Source organism: Sparus aurata, chromosome 2, assembly GCF_900880675.1.
Source record: "Sparus aurata chromosome 2, fSpaAur1.1, whole genome shotgun sequence".
Taxonomy (NCBI): Eukaryota; Metazoa; Chordata; class Actinopteri; order Spariformes; family Sparidae; genus Sparus; species Sparus aurata.
The window spans coordinates 31744419-31756685 of NC_044188.1; the positions used below are offsets into that span (position 1 = coordinate 31744419).

General features: G+C 39.5%; 1 protein-coding gene across 1 annotated transcript in view; it reads left to right on the forward strand.

The window, feature by feature from the left end:
• Positions 1-7550: 7550 nt before the first annotated feature.
• Positions 7551-12267, forward strand: part of LOC115596494 (ATP-binding cassette sub-family G member 4-like) — a 35566-nt gene continuing 30849 nt past the window's right edge. Inside the window, exon 1 of the mRNA XM_030441664.1 lies at positions 7551-7663. The gene's annotated coding sequence lies outside the window, so the exon portion shown is untranslated. The remainder of the gene's footprint in view (positions 7664-12267) is intronic.

Genomic DNA, 12267 nt, shown 5'->3' on the forward strand with positions numbered 1-12267 from the left:
TATAGATGAACATTCTATAATATGCTACCTCACCGACATCCCCAAAACATCCCGAGAATGTTACAGCTAAAACTTCCTTTCTTTGTTAACATATCACATTACAAGAACGTCTTAGAAAAATGTTCTGGGATTGTAGGCCTTAATAATATTCTGAAAACATTTTCTGCATGTCGCTTTGACAATGTTCTTCCTTTATTATCGTATAACACCGTGTCCTAACTGGAAGCGATGCGAGTGAGCGTCCAACAATCGCGTCACATCTGACGCTCTCTATCCATACTGAATACGCTGACTATGTGCGTCTGTTGCCCTGGAAACACATCAGCTGCTCACTCGACATCCGACTGGAGAGAGACCTAACTACCCATTTAAAAGATGGGTGAATACTTGCTTCCTACGTTTGTACTTTTTAAACAGCAAACTAGTTTTATATGATGTGATTTAGATGTTTCTTGACATATAATATAAGCAACAGCAAGTTAGTTGCTATTAGAGAGCGTCATTCACGTCAGTTAACTGACGTGAATTAACGTTACAGTGTGGCCAACGGGTCTCAACTGTTGGCCACACTGTAACCGATAGATATCTGTGTGTAATTAGGGCATAAACAATAATAATAACAATAATAATAACTTTGAACATTATCACAATTAAGTTATCAGTCTGTGATGTGTAAATAACAAAATGCAAACATTAAAGATTTTCTAAAAGTGTCTGTATTTTAATGAGAATAGTTTTTATATAAATTACACAAAAGGAAAAGAAAATGTGATTTGTTTTACCTATTTCAGCCATAAGCAGTCATATTGACCGCACATGGTTTCGCGGGATTTCATTAATTGTCTCATAGCGCCCTCTACCATTCAAACATTAACATTGATCAGCTAGTTTAGTCTAGCTACCGGAACACACGGATGTCAACAAACAGGTAAGTAGCTGCTTGCACAAACACACTGTTTTAACTACTTTTTTATTCATTTTGAGTCATACACGCTACAGTGCTGTGTGCTAAGGTGTCTGCTGATGTTGCATAACTTTTGGTGTGAGATGTGGAGCGTGTTAAGACGCTTAAAACACAGTGTAAAGTTCTGACCCCATGCTGTTAGCGTTCAATGCGAAGTCTCCGTTCACGGAGCTCTGTAATGGCTGGACCAAATTTGTTCGCGTCTTCGGTACTGGCAAGTCAAGGGTAGCTTGAGCAATGAAGCTGCATGTTTAAATCGACCGAAGTTCTCCTTTAAGTAAAAATAAAAAAACATATAGGCTAGAGTAAACTGATGCTTAAATAAACTTTTACTGATTTTATTTATTTGGAGAAGCACTTTGAGATTTTATTTTATTTTAGCATGTGCTATATAAATTAAGTTTATTTTTAAATCATCCCTATTTAAAACCATAGAAATAACAGGACTTTATCATTCTTAGCATGTAATAACCTAATTCTATAAAGTTGTGCTTAAGTGATGTTTTTAAGTTATGCTCACTTAAATACAAAATAGTTCCATTTAATCAAAGCTGATTAGTCGAAAATTACTCAAAAAGGAACATGTTACACCAACTTGACATAATTAAGTAAGTAGAACTTTTTCTAAAACTTTGAGTATACAATACTTAATCTATTTAATTACTTTGAACGTTCGGGTTTACAGTGTAGGAGTGGGCCCTCTCTCCTTCATCTCTCTGCTCTCTCACCTGTCTCTCCTCCCCACCATTTCTCCTCACCTCCCTCTCTGCTCTCTCCCCACTCTCCACATCTACTCTCCTCTCATCCTCATCTTCATCTCCTCCTCATTCTCCTCCCTCCTCCCCCTCCTCCTCTTCTGTCCTCACTACATCTCCCTGGTCGAGGCTGCTTCTGGAACTGAAAATAGACAAACATCCATGGTGCTTCAAATATGTAGATGTTAAAGTGCAACATGTTACAGTAAAATACTTAAGTAATGCTTTGTCCAAAAAGAATAGATGTACAATATTTATAATAATATGAATGCACTTTAGTGGAGTAGTTTAGGCCCAATGTCACTGTGGGCTCATATGTTTTAACTCCATGGTTATTTAAATTCTTATCTCACTAATGTGCCCATCACATAGATTAGCTTACTACTGCACTGTACTGTACTTAAGTACAATTTGGATGTACTTTACTCACTTTTTTTGATACTTTATACCTCTACTCCACTATATTTTGTGAGACAATATAGTGCTTTTTACTCCACTACTTTTATTTGATGGCTTTAGCTACTAGTTATTTTGCAGAATTAGATTACAAAATAAAACACACACTGTTACTTTTACAAAATAAAACACACACTGTGGTATTGCTTCTTTCACTTAAGTAAAGGTCTGAATACTTCTTCAACTGCTGCATACAGTACAAATAATCCTACCATCTTTCCCTGAGATGTGGCAGCAGAAACCACATGGATTTCAGGTGTCTCCATTGCTTCTTACCACCCCCCTCTGACCCACTGGGTAGAACAACTTTCTGGAGTCTGTTAAAAGTGTCACGCAAAGATTTCCACTTGTTTTGCATTCCTCTGGATCTGTTAAGAAAAGAAAAAAATATTATTCTATGCAAATAAAATGTAACTAAACATAGGTCTTTCTTTTGCAGATACATGGCATCAGGGGACTCCATGCATTCAATGGCCTATGACTACAGAGTGGGGGTGCAAACAATGTCAGACTGTATCCTGGACACCACCAAGGCTATTGAAAAACACATGCTGCACCGCTTCCTCCCTCGGCCAACTGATGAAACCTGGGCTGTGGTGGCCAGGGTTTTCTGGGAGAAGTGGCAGTTTCCTAATTGCATCAGAGCACTAGATGGGAAACATATTGCTATCACAGCTCCACCCAGGAGTGGAAGTCTCTTTTTTAATTACAAAGGGACCTTCTCTATTGTGCTGCTAGCCCTTGTTGATGCCAACCACAGGTTCCTGGTGACACAATGTGGAGATTTTGGCAGAACCAGCGATGGAGGTGTCTTTAGGAACTCTGCACTGCGCAGGGGGCTGGAGAACAACACCCTCCACGTACCACCACCAACACCCCTGCCAGACGCTGAGTTCCTAGGGGAGGTGCCTCATGTTGTAGTGGCTGATGCGGCATTTCCTCTGAAGCCATTTCTACTGAAGCCATTTTGGGGACGAAACCTGTCTCGGGACAGAGCAACATATAACTATCGGCTGTCAAGGGCTCGCATGACAGTGGAAAAGGCCTTCGGAATGCTGGCTGCAAGATGGAGAATCCTCCTCCGAACCATCCACATGTCTGTTGAAAAAGTGGACACACTGCATTCTGCACAAATTTCTAACAAGGCCTGGTGATGCAGAGTGCAGGCTGCCGTGCGAGGGTGAAAACCTGCAGTCTGTGAATGACCATCCGAACCGCGGTGGTCAGGAGGCTTTTGCTGTGCGGGACAAGTTTGTGCGATACTTTGCTGCATAAACACAGGCCTACTGCTGGAAATGAAATCAGCACATGTAGATTTTTATTGTATGGTATTTTGTATGTTTTTCTTTGACATGTTCCTTATTTCTATTATCACTGACTGTGACTGTACATAGATTTCAGAAACAGACAACAAAAAATGTCATTATTATTGCTATTATTACTATTACTACTATTATTATTATTATTATTATCATTATTATTATTAGTAGTATTACTACTATTATTATTATTATTATTATCATTATTATTATTAGTAGTATTACTACTATTACTATTATTATTATTAATATTATTAAAATGTTATTATTATTGCTATTATTATTACTATTATTAAAATGTTATTAATATTGCTATTATTACTATTATTATTATTATTATAATTATTATTATTACTACTATTACTATTATTAAAATCTATTTGTTGATGTAATTTCTCTCTTTGTCATCTTTATTTAAAATATATATATATTTTTCTCATCAAATGAAACAGTTCAATTTACAATTATGTTTGTGTGAATACCATTTTTCTTAACTAGGAATGTCATTGAATGCTAAAGAGGACTAACTTACAGTAGAAATACAGAATTACTGTACTATAGTGGCCTGTTTTCCAAAGAAAACAATGGGCTCTGTGCACAGCTCCACATACGTCCTGAACTTAATGCTTTCCCGTTATTTCCTGTCTTATTGGACAAACTGATTGTCACTGGTTTTCTGTCTTATTGGACAAATCCAGGATTAATCAGTTTGTCCAATAAGACAGAAAATAACGGAGCAGCATTACGTTCAGGACGTATGTGGAGCTGTGCACAGAGCCCATTAGTCAAAGCAATAAAATGTTAAATATTTGGGTCAGTAATGATCAGTCTAGTGATAAATAAATTTGAGAAATATTAACATCATTGTTGCACTGTACACAGTACAGACAGATGATGATGTTAAGTGAAAAAATAAAAGTTGCACAAAAACAACAAAACCAAAACAGACATGGAGAGGATTATTTCAGGGGCACAACTTGTTTAACCCTACCGTTAAACCGTTCAACCAACGGTTGGTTAACGGTAGTTAAATAGTACTGACAGAAAACCTAATGTAGCAAGGGTTTATATCAACTTTGAGTTAGATATAGCATGAAGAATAAATCCGCCTTCTCCGGATACTACATACACGACGGTGTAACAATGTTGCGGGTATTGATATTGTATCATATCACCATCTCAACTTTGTTTATAAGCTAACTTAGCTAACTGTTAGTAACTAAGCATCCGGGCAGAAAACACAAAAACATAACTTAGCAGAGACTTTTAGCTGACGGGCGATCTCCTTCCAGGCAGCTGCCACCTTATTGACATTTTTGTAGTGAAATGAGGAGGTATCGTACAGGTAGCTCTAGTTTCTACCAACTGAATCAGCTGCTCCTCCTCCATGGAGCTGTCAACGCGAGCGACAGAAATAGCAACCAGGCGTCGGGCTCTACCTTGCGCGTCGAGTCGCGCTGCATCGTGCTGCGTCGCTCGCGGCCAGTTAGGACATTACAATATAAAACCATTCATTTTGCAGCTGTCGCTCGCTCGTATCGCATTGCATCGCGTCCGGTCAGGACACGGTGTGACATTGTGGGTAAGTTTTATAAAAAACGTTCTGTAATCGGAGGCCTTAAAAAAATACCAAAAACATTTTCTAAATGTTGCCTTAAGAATGTTCTTCCTTTGCTATTTTGAAACATTATAGGAATGTTTTATAGAAGAACATTCTATAATCTGTTACTTCAACAACATCTTCAGAATGTTGCACTAAAACATTCTTCCTTTATTAACATTTAACATTATAGGAACATTATTTGAAATGATAAAAAATGTTCTTTGAACATTAGATAAAAACGTTTTTTTTTAAAACATAATAAGGACTTGTAGGGAATGTTAGCCAATGTTGTGGGAACATTCCCTGCTAGCTGGAGAGTAGCTCTGTTTCTGTATAAATACCCAGCTTGCTAACAAGTGTGTTCATATGAAATTAAATTTGAGTTTCCGATCCAACCAGATACCCAAGTATTTGTATTCAGAAACCCTTTCAAACTGGTCATACTTCACCGTCACCTGGTGTTGCCCCTCAACACACCTCACCTACGTGGGGTGTAGCTTTATGACTTTTCAGAAGACATTGACACATTGAATTGGAGAATGTCCACTTGCAAGCAACCATCCAGTTTAAATCCCCATCCACCGCAGACGTCACTTGTCTGAAGGGCCTTATCATCCCTGTTTGACACCAGGTATGTTCAGCTGGAGAAACCCTCCCCTGTGGCAATGTAGACAGACAGTTGGAGATGATTGAGAGACAAGTGGGGGGAGAGGGGGGAGAGAGGGGAGAGGGACAAGTACAATAGTAGGTATCTGTACATTGTATGGTGGTGTGTATGTTTACAAGTATGAACATGTCAGGTTAACATGTAGTAGTAGATTCTGTCTCTGAGATACGTGTTCCTGGTTGACGAGTTGTGGCTTGTTGCCATTTGTCACAATCCCAAAGCCTCTGAGGAATCTCCCGCTTCCACAGGATGTGTCGAGCTGCCTGAACCTGGAGACATGTGAGCACACACGCACACACACACATACACACACACACACACACACACACACAGGAAGAGAGGTATCTACAGAATATGGCCTTCAATTATAAAGCATCAGTTTCATCAAAAAGGTTTTATGTTTAAAGATTATGTCAGTGACTGTCAATGAATTCAGAACAAGTTAGAATTAATTTTAATTTAATTCATTTTGAGGCTCATGTGAAGTTTTTCTATACAAATAAAAAGAAAAAAGAAAAACACACATTAAATTTGTTTGGAATTAAAAAAAAAATCTGGTGGTCCATTTTCTGTTGTTTGCTTCACCTACCAAAACGTTCCTTCCCCCTACCTGTTTCACAGACGAAGAAAAAGAGGATTAGAAAGAGAGATTATCATGGTAAAACCTTTTTTTTCCACCTGTTCTTGAACAACAGAAAAACGCTTTCGATCAGATCTAGAAAGGGGACAAAAGAATTTATTTTTCCTTACTTGCCTCTCAGGGCTTCTGTAATTTTGAGTCAAAGTCCACTCAGAGTTTTCAGTCGTATCTTTCTCAGTGGATGTGGTGATGCTTAGCTGCGGAGCAAACTGAGGAAACTCAAATAAACTACTGATGAAGAATGAGAGATGTGATTGAGAGCACAGGAAGTCTTAATTTCACAGTATTTACTTAAAGATCCTATTTACTTATTTTGATAAAAGTACTCTTTTTAAGGTCATTAAGGATTTTTTTGTCAGTGTTTAAAATGTCATTACACTTATTTGTCTTAAATGTACTCATCAATTATCACTTTAAATAGGATACATTTATGACATTTAGCATTTGTCCAAAGTGACCTACAGTCATTCATTCATGCACTGATGGCGGTGGCCGCCATGCAAGGTGCCGACCAACACATCAAGAGCAGTTTGGGGTTCAGTATCTTGCCCAAGGACACCTCGGCATGCAGACAATGGGAAGTGAACCAGCGACATGCTGATATCAAGACGCTGGCTCTGAGCCACAGCTGCCTTTAATGTAATGTTTACAAATATAAAAAAATTATTTAGATAATAATGACGTTACTTCTACTACTCCTACTACTACTTCTAAATAAGAATGATAATAATAATACCTTCAGAGCCGACTTTAATCTGAGTCAATATTAGTTGGCCTAACTTTGCACACTTTGAAGTAAGAACTGGTGGGAAACAAGCCTTCACGCTTAATAGGTTATAGAAATGAGGCTTACATAAACATAAGCCTACACCTGTCACCCATGATGAAGATTTAAAAAGGCAGAAATCCACATTTCTACGAAGCAGAGGGGTCAGTCTTTCCCCCTTGTGACCCGGCGCTGACAGGCGGCTCTGTACAGTAGTCCAGCCAGTGTCCCTCCTCCCTCCCTCCTCCCCCCTCACCGCTCCGCCCCGCCCTCTCCTCTCCTCTCCTCCCCTCCCCTCCCCGCTCCGCTCCGCTCCGCGCGCCTCGGCTCTGCTCCGGGTCTCGTGCAGCGCTGCTGTAGATGCGGCAGACTGGAGCCTCGCGCTGTGTGACAGTGAATGCAGCAGCCGGGGAGGATAGCAGCAGCAGCAGCAGCAGCAGCAGCCTGACAGACAGCGCGGAGGACAGCGACACTTCACCGGACAGCAGCCACTGTGAGCTCCTTTTCTCTTCCCTTTGTTTTGTGAGCTCCTGACAAGTGTTGCTTCTTATCTCATCTGACTCATCTCCACCTAAAGGTGATGTGTCACCGTCCAGGTTGTCCCCTCTCCACTCAGACAATTCTGTGTAATTATGTGTTCCTTGCATGTACGCAGTTTAACATAGCATTACAACACAAAGTCATTTGTGAAGACATCGAGTACACTGTCAAATGTAGCTTCAAATGTACATTCTCATTGTGATTCAACTAGCCCTGCTATGTCATTAAGTTTTAGCTAATTGATCCACAATATCACTGAGAGCCTCCAGTCAGTCACTGTTCATAAATTAACTTCAGACTTCAGAGTGAGTACAATTGTGTCTACCTGAAAGCAACACAAAATACAAGAGGCTACTATCAGTCTGGAACTGTCCATAAGATGACTCGTAAGACTCAAAGAGCAGTGAGGCAACAGCTCTTGTCTCAGACATATCAAATTATGTTTGAGTGTTTTATTTGTGGGATGCAAAAAGTGCTAAACCAAATTTATTCAGCGTTGGTTTACACAAAATCCATGCTCAAACGCCATACAATAAACATTTAGTAGCCCTTTAATAATGAAAGAAAAGAAAAAACTTAAAACAATAAGTTTTAGCTCTTCTCTGAATCATCCCTTTATTGCTGATAAAATCTCTATCAGCTGAGATACAGAGCTTTGAATGCTATTTTAAACTGGAAATCTCTGAACTCTCTAAAAAATGTTCGTTCATCATTGTGGAAATTATTCTGTTGAACGATTTAAAATAGTTGATAACAGCGTGAAGTTGTGGTTGAGGTGGAATGTTGAACTGAATTACTGAGAGGTACTGAAAGTGTCAGTTTAAGTGTTAACACTGAGTGAAGTTGAAGCCTCATTTGAAATAAAAGTGCTGTAAGGAGTTGAATTCAGTGCAAGTTAAAGCACTAAAAGGAGTTCAGCTGCCAGAGGTAAAAAAGAAAAGTTTCCACTTTGTTGAAGTGGAAGTCCTGAAACAAAAATCTGTACTAATTCTGATGTATACATTTAATGTGTCGGGGCGGCTGTAGCTCAGGGGGTAGAGCTGGTGGACACATGTTGAAGTATCCTTGAGCAACACATGTGCATTTGGCACCTTGTGTGGCAGCCACTGCCATCAGTAAGGGTCCTGCAATGAGCTGGCGACTCATTCAGGGTGTACCCTGGCCTTCACCCATGAGTAAAACGGGATTTGGCCCCAGTAAGCCCTGCAACCCCTTAGGGGGATAAAAAGCGGCAACATCTCGCCGAAACGAAACATTTAACGTGATATACATGATACTGCATATCTTTATATGTATGTATTGATATTTTACATTGTTTCAGAAACATATTTTTGGTATTTCTGTACTGTATTTTCTTGCTATTCATCAGCCGAGAAATATGCTCATTTATCTGTAATGAGCTAATCGGCCAATACAGAGAGCTGCAGGGATGGCGTGTTTTTGTGTACTAACCCTGTAATTTGCAATTGCTCTTGTTGCATGGACAACAAATTGGAATGTGGATTATTGTCCAAAAGTAAACTTTGTGATACTTTTGTTCAGCATGATCATCTTCACAGATGAACACCACTTCAAAGATTTTTTAAGCATAAACGCAACCGCCAGAGGTAAAATGCTAATGTTAGGCTACAAACAAATGTGATATTACACTATTCTATGCATACTTTACTATAAATTGATCAACCTTGGAAAGTTAGAGCAAGAAGAGGTTGCAACTATAGTCGGCCTGTTTAATTCTGTAGTCACATTTAGACACCTTTTTGAGACACGTAAAAACACTTGATGATCCAAATGAGAGTATTTATTGAGGTATTTTATGCCGTAGACCACAGACCTTAATTCAGACATTTAACTAAAAACCCATTCAAACACCTGTTGACCTATTTCTGTGGTGCTCTATATTGGTTGGGCTCTAATGTATCATAAACTCAATGTATTCCCAGTTGTTTATTTATGTTTCATTTTTATTTTAACATTTAGGCCGTCTTCAGACTCATCCAGTTAACATGAAATTACCTTTTAACAGTGAAAGAAACATTTTTTCATATTTGGCGTTATCTGTCTCCTGAGGATCGCTGATATACATCTGTGCCAACATTGAAGTCTCTCTTTATTCATCACATTATCACTCATTCGGCTGTTCGGCTGGGATACTGTAAATTCACTGTAAAAAGTTTCTTCTCTTTGAACTTTCAGAGTAAAACCGACCCTCCCCCTCTCTACTTCAACTTCTGTCTCATGAGTAAAAAGTGCTGCTGTAGAGCCGCTGTGAGCTGTAGCTCTGACTAGGAATGTACGTGAGCTTGTAGGTTTTTTTTTTTTTTTTTCTGTTAAAGCCTCTACAGTGAATTAGCTCTCATTCTTACAAAGTCATGGGAGACCAGCACTGTTAACCTGCTTCCCTGGGTCTGATCTTCAAATCCTTACGTTCAGTCTTCTCACGTTATGTAAGAACAGCCAGTCTCTCCTGGAGGCTGCGATTGGAGAGTGTATTTTGGACTTAAAGTCAGACATGTGTAGCTTCTTTTCTGCATGCTGTTGTGTTATCTAAATGTCAATGTTCAGTTGACACAACAGTACTTATTCCTGCAGTGCATACTGTACTTACACAGGACTCACAGCAGCCTTGTGAGTCATCTTTGAGCATGTTTTGGAAGTACTCATCATCACTGCCATCGACCTACACAGATCCTACATTATATACAGTAGTGTTGATGGACTGTTTCAGCCATGTTGTTGGTGAATATGAATGTTTGATAATATCAAGAAAAAAAACCCAGAAATTGATATGATGTCAGCTTTGTGATTATTATATCAGTGATGTGGAAAATGTGGTCTGCAGCCATAGAGTATTAAAGATATTAATTAATCAATCAATCACATTTTATTTGTATAGCACTATATTCATATTTATTACACAGCTCTTCTTAATGCTGTACAATGCTCCATTCACTTGAATGGGCCTTCCCAACGTTCGGCAATTATTTTCATATAATTGACTGCTGCTCAGCATATTTGACCGTCGACAAGGAAAGTGGCCTTTTTGCCACTGATTCACGTATTTCGTATCACTCCGCGCTCTAAAATCTTTGCTCCGCAAGTAGTCAGTAACTTATCACCCCACCGTCTTCGGTTGCTAAGCGACGTCAGCTGATCTGTAGTCTACATCATATTGAAAAAAACGTACTGCTAGGCCACTAGTATGGATGAGTTTAGGGCTGAACGATATATCGTTATCGTATCTATATCTAGATATGAACATTCAAGATATTCATATCGAAAAAGCAACGATATAAACGATATAGATTGCCCCGCTCGCCCTGCACGTACAGCTCTGGCAGTTACAACAAACATCCTTTTTACGATTGCTCTTGAATGCACCGCTAAGGCCAGCCAACCACACAGCTTATTTCATGCTTGCTGTGGATCGACAGCTGAAGCCAACCAATGACAAACATACGAGGGCGGGAGTGAGGGAGACTGAGACTGAGACGCACACACACAACTTGGCGACTTTCTAGCTAGTTTGGCGACTTTTCAGACCCTCTTAGCGACTTTATTTCTAAAAAGCGACTAGCAACAAATTTAGCGATTTATTCAGATCATCAGGGGAAAGGCGAGAAATATATTATATAGTAATTCTCCTGCTGCTCAGAGTCATCGCAGTCTGCGGCTCCCCTGCAGCAGCGCCGGCTCTCTGTCCTCTCACCGGCAGGTGTGTGTATGTGGGGGGCAGGCTGGGGCAGCAGGAGCGGACGCTGCGGCCGCTCGCTCTGTGGATTTGAGACCGTATAGCTGCCGTCTACTCTGTTTTGATCCGGTAATTCTCTGACTTCTTAGTCTTTCTAAATTCCACTGGTACTTTACCAGCGATAACCTGAAGCTGCTGAGTCTCGATCTTCACTCTCACTCTTTCTCTCCAGATTAGGATGTCATCGTTCATCTTGTAAAAATGCACATAGTTCGTTTGATCTTCTCCCTCCCTTTACTCTTGTTACTTCAAATATATTTGTCTCTGTAGTGAGTTTGTGATTATTTGGTAAAGATTTCTCTATCAACCATTTGTATATGGCTTAAAATAATCTCTTTATTTTTCTGAAAAATGCTTGGTTTTCACCGAACCCGTAGTCATATCGTATCGTATCGATATCGAGATATCTGGCATGAATATCGAGATATGAAATTTTGTCCATATCGTTCAGCCCTAGATGAGTTTCACATTAACTCTAACATTTTTGGAAAATACGGTGATTTCAACTCTTGGCAAAAGGCTGAGTTGTCGTCACCGGTCAAGAAAAGAAAAAGAGAGGAAAGCAGCAAAGAGGGAGAAGCGAAACGGTGTTGGTTTGGCGAACTATATTTCTCTGCTGAAAAACACTATGAACGGTAACAAATACATTGTAAAAAGACACACTGTGTCAGATTTTTTTTTCGTGTTGGCAAGTAACCATGTAATAAGCAAGATAATTCATTGAACGGCGGTCATTATCAGGAAAATAATGACCTTCAGGACGAATCAGACCCCTCCGCTTCACGTTCTATACATTATCCCTTACA